This window comes from Dromaius novaehollandiae, chromosome 2 (assembly GCF_036370855.1).
Source record: "Dromaius novaehollandiae isolate bDroNov1 chromosome 2, bDroNov1.hap1, whole genome shotgun sequence".
Lineage (NCBI taxonomy): Eukaryota > Metazoa > Chordata > Aves > Casuariiformes > Dromaiidae > Dromaius > Dromaius novaehollandiae.
The window spans coordinates 58,202,024-58,220,886 of NC_088099.1; the positions used below are offsets into that span (position 1 = coordinate 58,202,024).

General features: G+C 41.2%; 1 long non-coding RNA gene across 1 annotated transcript in view; it reads right to left on the bottom strand.

Moving 5' to 3' along the window:
• Positions 1 to 18,863, bottom strand: part of LOC112996087 (uncharacterized) — a 70,789-nt gene that overhangs the window by 47,895 nt on the left and 4,031 nt on the right. The window contains exons 3-4 of the long non-coding RNA XR_003262343.2: positions 12,117 to 12,198; positions 9,174 to 9,320 (exon numbers count right to left, since the gene is read on the bottom strand). This is a non-coding gene — a long non-coding RNA (uncharacterized LOC112996087). The remainder of the gene's footprint in view (positions 1 to 9,173; positions 9,321 to 12,116; positions 12,199 to 18,863) is intronic.

Here is an 18,863-nt window from a genome sequence, read left to right on the forward strand (position 1 = left end):
GAAACTGCGAGCTGTTAGTCTTTAAAGAATAGGCAGGCAGGCTAGAAATTCCACTGAGTGATTTATAAGCAGGTGGAAAAGAAAGTGGAAACTTCTATGAATCTTGGTAATGATCCAGTTTAGAGCCTTATTTTGATGGAGGGCTCCCTCTTCTGGATTTTGACTGAAGTATATTTCCTGCAGTCTGAACTCTGTTTTATTGTTTCAAGTGTAATTGAAAGGTATTTTCAACTAGAAAATTGAGCAAGAAAGGAGCCTTAGTGTGCTCTCATAGGCTGTGGGTCCCTCTGCTGCACATGCTGCGGGGATCTGGGCTGTGGGCAGCATGTCCAACACCACCTGCCCCACACAGTGGATAGAGATAATAGGAGCTGAATCGAGTCTTTACTTTTTAGTTTGCATATTTAATTTAACTGATGTCCAAGGAATCAGGCTAAGTGAGGATGCTCATAATTCTTTTTCTTCTTACTTTCTAAATGCAAGGTTTGGAGAATGATATCATTAATAAACCATCTAGCTGGTGATAATTCCTGGGAACTCTACTTCTGGACAAGAATGCCTTTGAGTTAAGCAGCCCCCCAAGAAAAAGTGTCTATGTGGTGGGAAGTTCTCCAAAGATATGAAAAATATCCTTTTACTCCCTCATACAAATCAAAACAGTTTTATACAAAAAAATCCTCCCACTCTGTGGGGCATTTCCTCCCCCACAGGAATTCCTTCTGAAGAGACAGACACTTATTAGAAGACAGGTGGAGCTGCTAGAAACTGAAACTGTATCTTCAAGTAATTTACATTTCTTAAGAACAACAACCTTTTCAGGCGGAAACTTGCTTCAATAAAGATTTTCCTTTAATACAGCCGGAGTCTAACACCCCAGTGCAAATACACTGAGGGACCTAAGGCTACAGATAGTTATCATGGCCAAAGGGGAATTCATTATTTCAGGACAGGACAGGAACGCAAGGAAAACTTAGTTCTGCTGAAAATAATCATAATAATAATCTATATTGTTTCATGGCCTGAAAAGGAGTCGGATCTCTCTGATGATTTGATTTTGGAGAATGAATGCTACTCTGACTTTTCTTTTGTTTAAATGGAATAATAATGCAATTCCAAGTAAATAGTTTAAACTTATAACTATGCATACTATAATGAAGGATCTGACAAATACTATATACCCCTTTATTAGAGAACTGTACTCTGTTCTTCCAGATAAAATATGGCAAGCTTCTGTCTACTAATGGTATTACTGCCCACAAGACAGCATTCACCTAGACCAACTATTCTCTGGCTCTTTTTCCTGCAGATTAGCAAATAACAATCAGCCCTGCCAGCATTAGTGGATTTTGATACGGGGCCAGTGAGATCTGCAGGTCTTTTACTGTGAGCTCTCAGATCCAGGCACAGACCTCAGACCTCAGCTGGGAACCACTGACCACAGAAGCTCCCACTGGCACCAGATGCCTCCTTGCTGTAGGCACTCTGCAGCCACATGGAAAGACTGCCAGTCCCAACAGGTCTGGCATTTAAAGAGATGGGAGGCATAAAGGGCATGAGGAAAACCAGAAGGAAAGTAGGCTGCTTAATGTCAAGCAGTGGTCAGAAAAAGCCAGGAACAAAACATGGACTTCTTGAGGAAAAGGCTCAGTACTCTCTGCACAGACCCACAGGTCTTAAGCTGTGGCCACAGTCACAAAAGAGATCACAAAAATACATCCGCTGGAACACAAATACCTCAAGCTTGCACTTAAATTGATGTTGGGGAAGGGGGTGTTCCCCACATAATTGCCAGCACTACAGGAAAAAAAAAAAATACACCCAAAGAACTAAAATCCAAGTTCCTAACTCCTTCATGTGTCATCGCTATTAATAAAAAAATTTTGCAGGCTTATTTTTTGCACTCTGCTGAACTGTATGGCTGTAACTCGGGAAGAAATTGGCCTATGGATTTTTTTTTTCATTGGCATTATAATCATCTGGTAGAAGGAGAAAGCCTGTACAATACTCTGAACTCACAGAAGTTAGCCTTGCCAGGAGAAAGATCACAGCAGATTTGATCAGCATTATAAGAACATGGCATTTGATTCTGAGGGAATAAACAAACAAGTTAACAAATAAAGCCCACTGTTCTCTCACTAAAGTGCTGTGAAGTTTGTAATACATTAAAAATGCTAGGTCATTTTCAGACTCACACAACTTGGCTATATTGCAGTCAGTGTTTTTGAGTGACAAAAAGCTTTTGGTCCCTTCTAGTGCACCTTAATTTATGTTTGATAAGGCTTTGCATTCATCTTTTCCTAGAGCAGAATTGCACAATTCTCCTGCCCTTCACTAGGGCTTTGGGCTTCGCATCTCCCTTATTTGAGTGTGCCTGCCTGGGACTCGGACCCAGCAGTCAGCTTTCTCCAGAGCAATGACAGTCCTAACTATTTTTGACAAGCTCCGTGACACCAAGCATCGTTTATCTAGAACAAAAGCATTTAAGAGAAAATTCCTCTTAACAACAGTAAAACAAACTAATTGGGCATCAGTCAAATGTTTAACTACCCCACAGACGAAGTCTGAAAGGGCTAGCTATCTGCAATTACTTTCTCTCAGGCAGCCTGCATCCATTTGTCTCAGGTCAGTCTGTCTGCTGAGAAGGCCTCATAATTCACACCTTATGATAGGAATCGTAGGCAATTCTTAGTATTCAGTAGTCCTTTCTGCTGGTAACTCCTACCTCTAACCAAACTGAGTTTGTGATAAGATAGGGTTTTTGAAGATAGCATCCATCCCACATCACCTCTCTGAGAATCTATTGAGCTGCTTTCCCCACTTGCCCTACCCAAAAGTGGCCAGGGCACTGACATGGGAAAATCCCATACCACATTCATAAAATTGTTGCGGCTTACGGGATTTTTCCTGTTAAATACATAGCAGCTCCATTCTGTCATAGCCATAAATATCTGATTTGAGAATGTAGCATGGGTTTTTTGCTGGCAAAAGACTTCAGACTAGCTTTCTTTTTCAGAGGTCCTACTAGCTGTCAGAACAGCTGTTGAGGTGTAACTTACTCCCTGCAAGGTTCCCATTAGCTGTGAGAGCATATCAGGGAATAGGTTCTTATTCCTTCGTAGTCTCTTCATACATCCTCCTGCTTCCTTACAGCTATTAATAGCTATTCCCACTCCCACTTCTTTCTCTACTGTCCTCATCGCACTCACTTTCTCCATTACTTCTGCTGTAGTCTCCTATCCAAATTCCCTTTCCAAACCCTCAGCCAGTTGCTCTCAGTTCACTTCCCTGGACCTCCAGGTTGAAGTCAGAAGGGGGATATATAAGATGTATCAGTGGATCTCTGACTTGAGAGCAGAGTAAAGTCCAACTGACTCATGTTGTTTAGTTTTGCCAAAATATCCATGAGCTGGTCTTTCAAAAGGAGAGTGACAGTGAGGGTAAACCTTGGGAACTGAGCATCTTCTGGAGAGCAGGGGGTAAACTGGAAAGACATAAAGAGTTTCTAATAAACCTGAAAGGGGAAAGAAAGGAAGTCTCCACTGCCTTGTATAAACACCTAGACTGTAAACAAAAGAACTATAAGCAGCCCAGCATATCCCCAGGACTTTTTTTCCTTTTACAGATTCTAATTACAGAATGTTTCCTGAAAGCTTCTAAAAAACTACGCTCTTTATATCTAAAGCATTTGATCCACATGGGCCTGCAGTAGCTGTTTGTAAAGAACAACTTTATAGAAGCAGCATATTCACAGTATTGAATGCAAATCAACAAGAGCGAGACCACTGTCTTTTCCTGAAGCCTACCTTTTGCTTGTATTTGCTTGATACAGTGTGCAATTTGACCATGCAGCTAAAGCGCTTCATGGGTACTGCTGCTCCTTTGGGCAGATACATTCTCCATATCCTCCCTGTGTGCTCCCGCTACCTTGCTGGCGCTGGCAGTTTTCTTTCCATTTAGTTCCCTGAACTGGCTCAATAGAGGATCAGATGACTTTGCACTAAGGCAAGGGTAAGAAATACATGCCTCTGATGATGGGAAACAGGTAAAGCAGGATTGCCCCTTTTGGGAGTACCTTCTTGTTGCATCAACTTACAAGCATACTGTGAGATCAAACTTTCAGTCCCACTACAGTGTTTGAGTGTTTGAGATACATTTTGTAAAACCAAGAATGTGGAATTTTTCCAAACTATATGTTATGGAAATTTAAAACATGCTTTTAAAACTCTGCTAGAATGCAAATTTTGATTAACCTCCTCCCAAAAATTCTACCTCCAAACCTTCCATACTACTTCCTAGTTAGCAAACCTGGCATCTCTAGAGGTCAGCATGGTATCAAAAAATTAAAAAAAAAAAAAATCCTTGATTTGACTGTTCTATGTGTATGGTGGACTTCACTGAGAAATGTGTAACAACTGTATTGCTGGTAAATTTTCATGGAAAAAAAAAATCCATAGCTTTCTTTCCCCCCTTGCGATATGAAAAAAGATTAAAGGGGAGGTGTCAAATAACTTCCCCTACATGATACTGTAGAGGAAGTGAGGTTCGTGAAACATTTGCTGGTAGACAAGTATTAGAAGTGCCTATTCTAGCCTGTTTGCCTGAGTTAAATAGCCATTACTATTAATATATAGGTGCTATTAACACATAATGTCTAAGAGTCAGATGCTGAAGCCCTTATTAGCTTTTATTTTGTTCTTATTCAGAAAGATTTCCCAGTTAATTTTTCAAGTTCCCAGATTTTTCTTTGAACATAATTTTGGAAAATTATGCAACAATAAATTGCAATTGTCCAATTATAGACAGGAAAGTCTTTCTGAACAATTGCAAGGAAAAAAGGATTCAAGATTTTAGCCAATTAAACATTTGGATGACAAACCTGAATTCATAGAGGACTCAGGAACTCCCACCGAGGTCAGTGAACTGGGCACAGCTGCTAGGCAGCAGCCCTCCAAAAGACATCCTTGTGCTTGATTTTTGTTTCAGTATTAACTGTCCTGCAAAGAGCAACTGTTCAAAACTATCTGCAGTTTCAATGTTCCCTTGGTGCTTCTGAGGAAGAAAAAAGTAATTGATAGTCTTCCAGCGTGGGCAGGATTCACAGCACTTTAAGCACATTAAGTAATTATTTCATTGATGTCTATAATTTTTAGACTGCAGTAAGTAAACTACACTCAACCTTTGAAAGCAAGCTATATCTAGGTACAGTACTTAGTTTCTAATCATGAAGTTGCTAACAACTCATAACAGACATCGCCAGGACTGCCAAATGTGAACCTAAGTATCAGGAGCTGAGCCATGACACATCGACTCATCACATTACCTAAAGTATCATCCTTATAAACAGCTTTAGGCTGCCTTTTATGTACATGTGACCAAGTGGAACAAAGTGTCAGTACAGCAAATGCAAACAGCACAGTCTTCCATTAAAGCAATCATATACCCAGACACAAAATCCAGGATTCAAGAGACCTCATGCAAATCTGAGAGAGTCCCTGGGGGACTTGGGTTTGAGGAGAAATACATATAAATATTATAATGTGTGACAGATATAATCTCACTCCAATATTTTCCACTTTATTTAAAAGCAAAGCTACCTATTTTGTTCAGCCCCAAAGTCTGGAAGTTCCAAAGATAAAAGGACCTCTCAGCAGGAGCAAACTGCAAAATGTATTTGAAAATAAATTCATAATGACAATTGGCATTAAAGAATTTATTTTCAAATATGTTTCACTGCCTGTTCATGCTGAGGAGTACTTTTATCTTTTGAACTGGGTGCTGCAAGGCTTAACAGAAATGAAGACAGTTTCCTCTTAACTCTTTTAGTACCATACAAATAGCAGAATCCAGCAAAACTGGAATTTCTTATAGAGTATTTATACCCTACAATAGACAAATATCACATTACAAGGTCTCACTTTCTAGTCCCAAGGAAAAGGAGCACATAACCACAGTTTTCCTGTCCAATCATCTGGCACCTATGTTTAAGTCAAAGAATATTTCTTCTTTAATATATATATAATATATAATCTTTAATACTTTTTCTCAATAGAAACCCCTATTGCTGTACTAATAGTGTCTTTCTGGTTAGCCACAAATCACAAAAGCTTTACCTACTAAGTAGCAAGCATACTACTTAGTGCCAGAGTTTCCCATCTCCCTGGTGGGAATTAGCATCTTGCATTACAAATAGCTCCTCTGTTGAGGAGGGAAAGGTGAGTTCATTCCCCATTTCTGACACCCCTTCTGCTTTTTTTGCCTCAATCCTCACTCCAAGTAAGTCTAAGGTCGCAATCATTTAACATAAACCCAAATCACTGGGTTTCCTTTCTCAGCCAGAAAATTTCCCTGGCTGGTCTGCATGCATAGCCACAAAAATGTCACAAAGGCAGAAGTTAGATCGTGGGATCAAGCAGTCAGGCACAGAATCACAGAATGGCTGAACTCAGAAAGAACCTCTGGAGATCATCTAGTTCAACCCCTCTGTTCAAGCAGGGTCACCTAGAGCAGGCTGCCCAGGACCATGTCCAGACAGGTTTGGAATATCTCCCAGGAGGAAGACTCTACAGCCTCTCTGGGCAACCTGCTCACAGTAAAAAAAAAAAAAAAAGCTTTTCCTTATGTTCAGAGGGACCTTCCTGTGTTTCAGTTTGTTCCCGTTGCCTCTCGTGCTGTCACTGGGCACCACTGAAAAGAGTCTAGCCCTGTCCTCTTTACACTCTCCCTTCAAATACTCATACACATTGATAAGATCTCCCTGAGCCTTCTCTTCTCCAGGCTGAACAGTCCCAGCTCTCTCAGTCTCTCCTTGTATGAGAGATGCTCCAGTCCATTTCTTTCTTGTACCGGGGAGCCCAGAACTGGACAGAGTACTCCAGATATGGGCCGAGTAGAGGAGAAGGGTCACCTCCCTCAACCTGCTGGCAATGCTCTGCATAATGCAGTCCAGGATACCAATGACCAGGGCATATTGCTGGCTCATGGTCAACTTGTTGTCCACCAGGACCCCCAGGTCCTTCTCTGCAGAGCTGCTTTCCAGCAGGTCAGCTCCCAGCCTGTAGAGGTACATGGGGTTATTTCTCCCTAGGTGCAGGACCCTGCACTTCATGAGGTTCCTCTCTGCCCATCTCTCCACCTTGTCAAGGTTCCTCTGAACGGCAGCACAGCCCTCTGGTATATCAGCCACTCCTCCCCATTTCATATCATCAGACAACTTCCTGAGTGTGCACTCTGTCCCATATTCCCCACAGGGATGTGAAGGAGAGCTATCAGCAGTATTATGGTTTTATGCTGGATTTAAAATGCAACTGCTTAACCACAGCATAACACACAGGCATAAGAGAAGCTCCACTATCAGATTGTTAGAACCTAATGAAAGTTGAGATCTGGAGGAATATACATCACCTAGGAGTATTAACCACTAGAGGTTGCACCGCAGTGTGAATCACCCCATTATTACTATTCCTGGCTTCACACTAATGTTAAATGGGAAGACTAGATATAACTAAACATAGGAGAGCAAAAAGGGCCTGAGAGACAAAACTGTTCTCAGTGTCACCCAAGTTAAGAGCAGGTGGTCAAATGTAATCTTCCCCCTGTGAAAAACTCCATTTCTTTTCCTCAGTGGGCAGAATGAGGAGAAAGGGAAATCATCTGAAGACAGGACATACCAATAAAAATTGCAAGAAATTCTGAAATACTCATTTTTCCCAACTTGCTCTATCTCCACACTACAAAAGAAGATACAAGACATACATTTGGAAAAGATTTTCTGGATCACTGCATCTAGCCCCATCTTATCCCAATTACATCATACAATCCCTTTCATACATCTATCATGGTCCATCTTAGAAAGTTTGTTCTTTGGTTTCACCACTCCCTTTTGAAAGCTCCTGCAGAATTGTGTTCCTCTTTTTTCCAGTCTAAAGTACTCAAAGCTATTTGTCCTTGTGCCAACACTTAAATAGCTCTTTTCCTTCTGTGACATTTACCCTCCTGATGTGTTCATGGGTAGCAAACAGGTCACCTCCAAGCTTTTGTTTGCTAGGCTGAACAAGCCAACATCTCCTGGTCTCTTTTTAAAAGACTCTTTAGTCCTCTGGTGTGCCTGGACAATCAGGAACCTGGGGAATCAGAAAACCCACTGCTGACTTACAGCCTTCCTGGACTGAGTGTTTAGGCAGGAAGGCCTTTCCAGTGAGCCAAAGTAGTCCAGGCTGGCAGGAAACCAAGCAGGCTACCCAGCCTCTCTCCCTGGTTTCTTTCAAATGTTTTGACAGAGTAACACAGTAATGTGGAATGGTTCAGCACCAGCAAATCAATATTTTCCAGTGGAAAAGCGTTCTATGTGAAAGACCTCAACTAGCTCCACAAAAATCAAAGTGTCTCTCTTTAAAGGAGCTCAGATAAGAGGGAGTGAAATTTATGAGCAGTACAATCCTCCTCTTCGAATGACTGTAGGCCAATAGCAATAGAGACAATATTGACACAACCAGTATCTATGTTTAAGGCAGGAACTAGCACCAGTGATCCCATTGCAAGCCTGATAGCTATCCAAACCAGAGCCTGAGAGAAACAGATAAACCTCAACACTGTACAGAACTTACCACTGCATTAGCATAGCTTTTTCAGTAGTCTTCCCCAGAGACGATCACCGACTTCTTTAGTGAAGCATCTCTTCCTCCCCCCCATCAAAATTCTTTCTTGAAATATATCAATTTTAGTACTAGCCAAAGCAATGATTTGAAAATGGAGGTCCTGCATCTCACAAGAATATCATGATTAGAAGGTGAGTCTCTCACCCATGTGCTGAAAGTGGCAAAGGTGAAAAGTACTTCTGTTCATTCCGATGCACTGATTATGGGTCACCAAGGTCTCATAAAATTCATATCGAATATGTGCAAACTACCCCTTCGACTGGTTATACATCCATCACACCCACCCAATTCTACATTCAAAGACAAACAGTACACCTCAACTGCTAATGGAGCAGCATCCAGGGATATTTGAACCTATATCTTTGAGCAGAATCAAGATGCTAAAGAACTGCTTGATCCAGCAGCTGCTGTGCTCAAGGGCTAGCAATATGGAAAACTTACCAACAGTGACACCAACAAAAAAGCTGCAGCAAAGGCACATGCCAGAAAGAGAACTCAATTTACTAGTGTGATATTTACCTCAAGAGAAGTATTCCAGAAGGGGCAGAAGACAAATTCTTTGGTCACATAAGGTTAGAAAAGGCAGGAAATATCAGCTCTAGCATTGCTCTCAGCTGCTCTTAAAGTTCGTAACATGGCTTCCACTCACTTTAGTAGTGCAGAATCCTAAAAGGAAAGGGAAAGCAATTCATAATGAAGCATGAATCCCTCAGTATAAGAAAAGTCCTCTTGTACATGAAATTTGACTTTATCATGTTACTCAAACCATTTTTAAAGCATACAACGATATTCTGAGTAACATTTCTATTTCTTCTCTGCCTTAAGGATAGAAGTGATCTTGCGAACAAAAATATTTTTTTAAAAAATGAGAGAAGAAAATTGGAATGTTGTTCTGCAATGCAGCTTCCACACTTGGCTGAGAGGTGTTCTATGTGGCTCCCTCAGAAGAGCTGAGGTGTCTCTACACAGCACCCTACCCTTTTCTCAGAACCTGTTGGAGTTAGCATACTACAGTGCTTCCAGAAATACTTGGCTAATCCCCCAGGCAGAACACCCTGACAGAGCAGGCAAGCTCTGGCATCTATGCTTTAAGTCACCTACATTTCCATTGCTCCCTCCCTGCACAAACCATCCCATTTCAGAAAGGTTCCCAAAGGCAGTGGGAAGCCATGACATTATGGGGTCAAATATGCTGTTTGGTAAACAGAAATTCTCAAAGGTTGAGTAGGAGCACATTATCTGTAAGTGACCATCTTTGCCCTCTGGCAGAAAGCTGAGAGCCTGATGTTTTTCAGATAAGAAAATACTTTTACCCACTCCATCCTCGCAAAGTTCAGAGGAACTTCTTCCCTTCAGTAATCTGACCTCTTTCAGATGACTGTCAGTGGAAGGGAGACTAAGGTTGTCCTATGAAACAGTGCATCTAAACATGCACTTGGAAAACAGTCACTAGAGAAATGAACACAAAAAGGAAATTGAGAAAGGGCATGGTGCTGGCGAGACATGAAAGGTTGTGGAACAAGAATACACAGAAAAGTATGAAAATCATCATGTCTGTAAAAACAAAAACCCAAACTTGCGAGTTTTACTAAACACACTAAAACAAAAAAACACAAACACGATGCATCAGCTAATCCCACTTGTCTGTCTTTCCCCAGCAGAATACCGCTGTGAACTGCATGCTTGCTTTTCTGGCTCATGCTTCTCTGCCTGCCTTCAACTGCCAGTTCCTGGCATTGTCAGTAATTATGGAGAAGACCAGAAGTTGCATGAGAGTTTCCATTAAAATGATGAGGCTTGGGGGGAAGCTCTGCGTGTGCCTCTGACTGCTGTAACCATGCAATTGGCAGCTGTCTGTCCAGTGCTGCCAAGTGCATTAAGAGTCAGAACCTGCACAGAGGCTTTTCTGAGACAGCGTTACTGAGTCTGGCCTAAACTGCCACCATTAGCTCCATTCGGACTAATCTCTCCTTATGCAGCCAAAGGAAAGAGGGCATCTACAATCCACAGATTCAATTTTTCCACAGTTCCACAAATCCACAATTCATGTTTTCCAGTGAGTTAGGGGCAGAGAGACAAGATCAGCTGGGCTGACCTAGCAGCTCACTGGTACTGGAACATCCTTATTCACAGCCATGAGCTCCCACTGCTTCTGTACGTCAGTTCCAGTGTTCATCTGATCTCCTAATGAGGAGATCTAGTTCTTTAATCCAACATGAAATAAAAGTTTTCTACCATGTTAATGTGTTGAATCAGTTCCCAGAAGGCAGATGAGCACCACAGGTAACACGAAAGACAGGATGGGAGCACAGAGCAGGGAACACAAGGGGAGAGGGAATCAGGACTGCCTTTCTGGGTGGCATCAAGATGCTCAGGCAGCTCCTTCATTTTTTTAGTTAATCAGACTGAGTTGAGAGATCGCTAGAATGCGCCTGGCGAAAATAAAAGATCGCTCAATCAGATTTAAGTTATATCAAACTATGTGTCTCAAACTGAAATAGAAGCACCCATAAAGGTTTTTATATCAATCAGTTGTAAGAATTCAAATTTACATCCTAAATGTAAATAAATAAATGTTTGCTTAGATACCCACAGCTAGCATTCCCCTTAAGTAAGAGCTAGGAATAGTGAAGAATCAGGTGGTTCATCTTTCTTTTTTTCTTCACTCTCTCAGTTTGTATTACAATAAATAGGAAACCAAAAGCAAATCATGTGAGCAATTTGGAAATCTTCTACAGTGATCAAGGGCTGCACAGCATCACTGTGCTACCATGTTCCTATGAGCAGAGGGACTGACCAGAAAAAGCAAGGCATAAACCATCTTCTCCATCCTGACAGCTTTAGAGCAGCTGCCTCGTATTTATCTAAAGCATTTTTGTTATGTATATTAGTTTTACAGTGCCTGGTTACTAGATAGATAGCACACTATTCTCTTTGGAAGCTGCATAAACCATTCTTAGGAGATGGCCATTTAAATAAACAAAATTAGATTATTCTCTTCTACATATCAAAATGGCTCGCAGGGGCTAAAAGCTGCCTTACTTGGGCTTTACTGCATATTTTCCTCATACAAGGGACCTCAGGGTTGACACAGCCATTATCCTTCAATTCCTCCTGGCATACAATACTTGCCACAAATAGAAAATGACCTTATCTACCTGGCACAAACTTGTCTTCGGGAACTTGTATCTAACTGCCGTAGAGAAAGAGACTCAACAATCCTCATGGAGCACAAACCACAAACACAGCTAAAGCTCCCCTTTTAGCCTTCCATATGCATCAAACCTCACTACAGGGCTTCTTTATCCCTCCCTCTGATAAAGATGGGCCTCAATTTGGTTTAGGGCTAAAGCGTGGGCAACAGGATCTGTTTCAATCTTGCCCTTCCCGAGTTATCCTATATTGAAATGTATATGTGACCTACAAAGAAAACACACCCAAAACACCAGCCTTCTGACCTACCACAGGTATCTCAACTTTCCACAGCATCTTTCTCTCCCATGACCTCCTTCACCTTCTTTTCATTGCTAGTTTTGTTGCATCCCTGGAAAAACAGAGATAAATACATTAGAGATATCCCTGAGAGGCAGCTAGATATGATTCATTCAGTCTTGTCTGTGTCTCAGTATTCCCAACTGTGAAGTGAGAAAAAGACTTATTCACCCTTGTAAATTACACTGGGCTTCTGGGAAAAAAGTGTCTGCGGCCCAAGTAGTGCTGAAACTCTGGCCTGAAGCACAGCATACTGAACATTATTCCAAACAATTATATATAGAGCTTCTGATATGTAACTCAGCCTGTCCTTATCCATGAGGAACGGATCCCACTTTATATTTTTCACAGATTCTCCAGAAGAGATCAAGATCTGCCTTATTAACAAAACAACAAACAGATAAGCATTAGCTCCATGAAGCTTGCTGGAACAGTAAGCACTAAGTACAGTCCGCAAAACTTTTTTCTCCCCATGGAATTTAACTCTGAAGAATCAGAATATTTGACTTTTCTCCCAAGCTAATCTCCATTAACTACAACAAAAATCTCTTTTCAAAATACAAATAAAGTCTGAAGGGACACTGCCACAGATCCCTTTCCCAAAACCTACATAGTTATATCTGACACAAGATATCCTGGGGCACTTCCAACTCTCAGCTCACAAGAAAAGAATGAAATAGTTTCAGCATCTTTCACCTTTCCAGAAAATCTGGTCTTTGCTGCTAATAAAGAAATAGGTTGTTTTTAAATAGTAGTTTCTTTCACATGTTGTGCAACCCCACAGGTCTCTGAGACTGAGTCTACTTCTGTAAATTAAATATTTTCCCAAATGGTCTCTTTTGGAAAAATTCAAAAACTAAAAAAAGAATAGGTTTTATACATAAAAAGTGTTCTGTAACACTTTAAAAATACTATCAGAGTTTGTTTATCATTCAAAAAGCACTGAAAATACTAGTTACTTTTGGCTTTAAATTAGGATCACCATCTAATTCGTTGTTGGACTAACACATGAGGAAGCCAGTTAATATGCTTAACATTCCCACTCAGACCAAGGATCCACCCAACCCAGTGTCCTGTTGCCAATGGCAGCCATAAGATGCTGCCCAGGTGAAAATAAGCCTTTATAGCATATGTACATAAAGGCATATAACTTGCCAGCATCCAGTTAATACTTTCCCACTTTCCAACTATTTATCAAGGTTATCAGGAAGATGGAGCCAGGCTTAACAGCAGTACACAGTGGGAGGACAAGAGACAACAGGTGTAAGTTGAAAGAAGAGAGGTTCTGACTGACTATACAGAAACACTTTTTCCACTATGACAGTCAAGCATTAGAACAGGTTGCCCAGAGAGGCTGTAGAAGCTCCATCCTTGGAGGTTTTCAAGACCAGACTGGATAAAGCTCTGAGTAAACTGGTATGAGCTAGCTGAGTCTGCTTTGAGCAGGAGATTGGACTAGAGACCTCCTGAGGTCCCTTCCAACCTGAATTATCCTGTGACCCTGTTTTCTCATCCGAGAATCTCTTGGGTACTTAGCTACTTACGTACTTAGCTACTCTCAGTGCTACTATTCCATGCACTCAGCCTTCTCCTGAGTTTACATAAACGTCTGACAACCAGTTCCTCCAAAACCTGCCAAATCACATCTCCTGCTTGAAGCTCTAATGAGCTTCATTTTATGCCCCCAGTTTGCTTTAAGGTGAAAAAAATATAAAAATCATCAACTGGGCAGGAAAAGAACTAAACGTAAATAATAATAATAATATTTTAGGTTTTTTTTTTTTTTTAAAACAGTATTCTTAGTACATAAGAACCCTTTTAATACCCTGTACCACATTTCCCAGTCTGGAGGTGAGGGAGAAGGGAGGCTAAGTACCATGACTTGCTTCGGTTACTGCTTTTGATGTCAAAACCCCTTGACACTGTGCTGGCCTGCATAGCAAAACTTTGAAATACTTGCCCTGGATTGTTAAGATGGAAAATAAGTTTTCATTTCCAGTTACTGAACAGGCATAGAAGTGTAGGAAACAGAAGTCATTAGTCTCATCATGCCTGGAGTTCCACATGGCAGTCTTGACCTCAGTATCAATCAAAGCACCTGGCCTGAACGGTAAGAGAGAGTAAGTGAAGCTGTCCCTGCACAGAGATGACATTAAACATTACCACCACCACACGCACACACACAACCTCTCCTTTTTCTGCTTCAGGAGTTATCAAACAATTTTGGTTACTTAAGGTTTCTATCAGGAATCCTTTAGAAACTCTAATTTTATTAAGGCAGACTTTACTTCTATTCTTCTGAGGAAGGACGCTCTGTGGATACTTCCACAGCTTTCCACCTGCTGCACAAGAGCAAGCAGGACACATCTGAACCATTCATACAGATGTGCCGGGTATGGTGTAAACTTCAGCATTTTAACAATGAGACCAAATACCTTCCAGTAGCCCAAAGGTGAAGGTGGTGACCCACCTTTACAGAGTTCAAGTTATATTTGCTTCCTGCTGGGAGCCCAATAACAATACATAATCTAGACAATTGAGACTCAGAAACTGCAAGGCTAAGAGGAACCATTGAATAATCTACTTAAAAAAAACAAAAAACAAAAAACTTCAGGTTTTTAAATATCACCTAGCTCCCCCTTATTACCTCTGTGAGTGGTACATTAATTAATTCATTAATTTAGCTTTGTTTTAGCACCAAACCACAGCTTCCGGCAATGCCTTTGTCCATGGCATTAATGACTGCTTTAGAACCTAGCATTTTTTTTCTTCCATAGAAATATTTACAAACCATAAGTCATTCTTGTATCTTTCTTTTTGATAAAATAAAGAGATTAGGTATCTCAAAGATTTCTCCCTTCATAGGAAGGAATCTTTATCCAGAAAGAAACTATTATTTATGGTTTGTTTCTTTATCCTAACTTGTTCACGTTCTATAATGAATCTAAAAGTTTGGACTGTGGGCAGTATATAGGGAAGAAAACAGTCGGAGAAGGACTGTTTTCCAGAATGCAGCCTTCATGCTCTAAGTATGGCTTTCATTCCTTTGCCCTATATGCCTAACGTTCATTTGGCTGCAATTTGTTCAAAAGGCCCCAGCCAACAAGGCGATAACTCTGAGATAGTGCTGTCCTCACCATTCTTCATTCTTTAAGAATCTTATTTGTTGATCCTTTCAGCAATAACTGAATTTACTTTCAGATTACTGATGAAGATGTTAAATGGCAACAGACATGCCCTGTACTAATCCTTGAAATACCCTGTCAGAAGAACTCCTATTCACAATTTACCTCCTGATTACAATATTCTGGGATTTCTCCTTAACAAGTCTTTACTCACCCAATGCGACTGGCAGCAGTGAGCAACCAAACAAACAGCCTCCAACCCTGTGGCAGAACGCTTAAATTGAGCTGCTTACATTTGTTAGAAGTTGTAATAATGAAACGAGCAGTAGAGCTCTCAATAGGGGGGGAGGAGGCAAATTTGCTCGATGAGTTTTGTGAAAGTAGCCTGCCTTTTTACCTGAAGCATTTCATTTCACTCATCATAGGAGAAATACTTTGAAAACTGATTTTAAGATCCATGGCGGGAGTAACATGACAACTCCTCTTTCCTTGCACAGTGGCATAATTCAGGAGGAGAACGGAATCTGTGTCATGTTTATTTGCTTTTCCTCCACAAATAACATGTCCATCACCTCATGAAGATAGCTGTGTTAGAAAAACATTTTCAAGAAAAAAAAAAGAGATGTTAGCGTATAATGAGGATTTATGCTAGTTACAGACAACTATCTTAAGATTCCTGAACTGTGCACACATTGATACCTCATATAGATGAGTCTTCAACAGCCAGATTATTCCATTCACATCCAAAAAAAAAGATGTTATGCATCAACCTTCAAATGAAACAAGTAACCCAGGAGAAGTCTACTACAGAAAGCATATATCTGTAGGTGTTCGTGGGCATCAGTTTTCTTTTTCATTTCAGGAAAAAAAAAAAAAGAAAAGTCTTTCTATTACACCATAAGAAGCTTGATTAGAAGAATAATGCCTTAGGCAAACCCTAGAGGTGGAAACAGCTTGAAAGAAACACTATGCTGAAAAACTAAGTTGATACAATATTAAACAAGTGAAATCAGAGAAATGAAAAGGAAAAAGATAAAGCCTTAGAGAGCCAGATTCTGAATTCCTTTACAATGATTTGACACAAACCTAATTCTGCTAATTGCTAATTATAGTAACTATAGCATTTACTCATAGCAGTGTAAGATGCAGAAACAGGCCCACAATTCTGGATCTGTAACATAGACGGCTGAACATACAGGCCTGAAGTCCCCTCCTGCCCCAGCTGACATTGACTGCTGACAGTTACATTTGCCACAACCTCCAAGTATCTCCTTGTGACCCACTTCCTTTGGCTATCAGTGAGCAGGGATGGATGGGGAAGGTCATGGGGGCCCATATTGATGCAAACAGAGCATCTTTCCTGCATCAGAAATTAAACTACACAAAAGAGCTGGCTCTTCCCTGGGGATTTGTCTCGTACTGTCCAAATCTTTCAGATGCATTACTTCAGGGCTGAGCTAGTGTCTGAGATATTACAGGCTAGAAGCACACACACCAGCTTTAAACAATGGCAAAGGAAGGCTTTCCAATGAAATGTTCATCCAGGCTTGATCAAAACATCCCAGCTCTTTAACGCTGTTATTATTTCCTTACAACACAAAAGCCAGCTGCACATTTTTCAGTCACACTTCACCTTTCACCTGTTACCATGAGGCACTTCCAATTTGTCAAATGTCATATCGAAGGATTTTTGAAGATCCTCATTCAAAGACAGCAGGATCAACTGCCTTGAGAAACCAGCACTGCCAGAAGCAAACAGTGACATCAGCGGTATTATGGCAGTCTGGGGCCTTTGCCATAACTGCCCCACCTCTCAGGCTGCAATGTCCTTCACGGCTTGTAGCAAAGGTCATCCCTCCCCATAGCAACGAGGGGGCCTGACAGGCCCTAAATGCACTTTGAGAATGTAATCGGGACATTGTTTTTGCAACCCGCTACTTCCAGGAAGACTCTGAAGTGGGCAGAGTCATGGGCCTGCCTTTAAATAGCCAGAGCTTCCTGTCAGCTAGGTACTCCAAACTTCTTTCCCTTGCTTCCCAACGTCTGCGTTCAACGTGGCCTTCGGGTAACAATGCTGAGGAAGACGGCAATCCTTTCAGTGCTGCTGGCTCTGATTCTGGTTGATCTGCTAAAGGCACAAGGTGAGTCAAACACATGGCAAGAGCGCAGACTACAGTGTTTTGGCCTGTTCACAGCATATAGCCAAATCAACTCCTGTCAATTTAAAATGAGATTCACATTCAGAATGGACTTATTCACAGATATTTTCCTTCTTCCCTAGGCAAATTCACACTTGGGATCTCTGATCCATAAAAGCAACCACATACATGTTTAGATACTTGCAAAAGTAACTTGGCTTTTCAAATTATCTCCTTATCTACGTATCCTTTTTTCTTTTTTTTCCTAGGTACCCCTGTTACCCCTCTGCTTGGGGCAACAAGTGTGGAACAAAGCAGAGATTCCAGTGTGCAACCAAGCACAGAGTCCCCCCTGGACTACAGCAGAGACCCATACAAAGAGGAAGGCATGGAACAAATTGGGAACACTGGAGTGCAAGAAGGTGGACAGGCCACTTGGGAGCTGAGCGGAGAGCCAAGTACTGACTCTACCCCCAACCCAAGTGTGGAGCCAAGCAAAGAGTCAACCACCGAAATATCTGGTAAGATCCATTTTGTCTTTGATTTTTCACATGTTATTGTTATCTAACTTTACTTTGTTACCCCAGCACTCCCACCTTACCTGCACTACTGGGGGAAGACACGCACAAAATAACGATTTTCCTCACCAATTAGCCTCTGCTCTGAAAAGAAGGGTCAAATTATCCCGTATAGAAAAAAACAAAGACGCAGAATTTCAATGACTACAAACCAGCAGGGGCTCTCTCATACCATTCATCCACATGGAGTTCTTTTTCACCTGCAAAGGGACTGTGCAATATGTCATCTAGACTAAGATCTCATCTCGAATAGCATTATGTCTGAAGGCTCTACCCTTTTCTATTAGGGCTATCGGCAGCTTCTCTAGAGTTCACAACAGGGCACAGAATATGGAAGAAGGACACACCAAAGAATTACTTTTCCTGTCTTCATCAATTTCCACCATGCTTTCAGTCTGGTTAGCAAGACAATCTGACACTGACTTTACCTTCCATGTTCCTTTATTGTTGTTTATATCAGCTGCCTTATCTTTTGAAAATGCTTACTCTTGAAAACATTTCCTTTGAAATCTTCCTGCTTTGTTTCTCCCACGATTGCTAAGCCCCTCTCCTCACCTACTTCAGTGGCATTTTAGAGCCTACGTATGTGCTAGGAGAACTGGAAGTTGTAACATCGTGCCCATTGCAGTTTCAGAAATTGGAGAAATCCCTGGAATTAGTCAGCATTACCACCACTAACATAACAAGGCAGCAGTAGGGCAGAATCTCCCGAGCGCTCTGCAAAACATCACTTTTGCCACTGTTACCAGCGGTGGAGCGCTGAGACCCCAAATGCTTTAGCAAATGAATGTGGAGAACCTCAGGCAAAAAATACAATCAAGCACTCATGCTACTCGCTCTTTCAGTGCCTGGATTTTGGTTCTTACACTGCAGTGT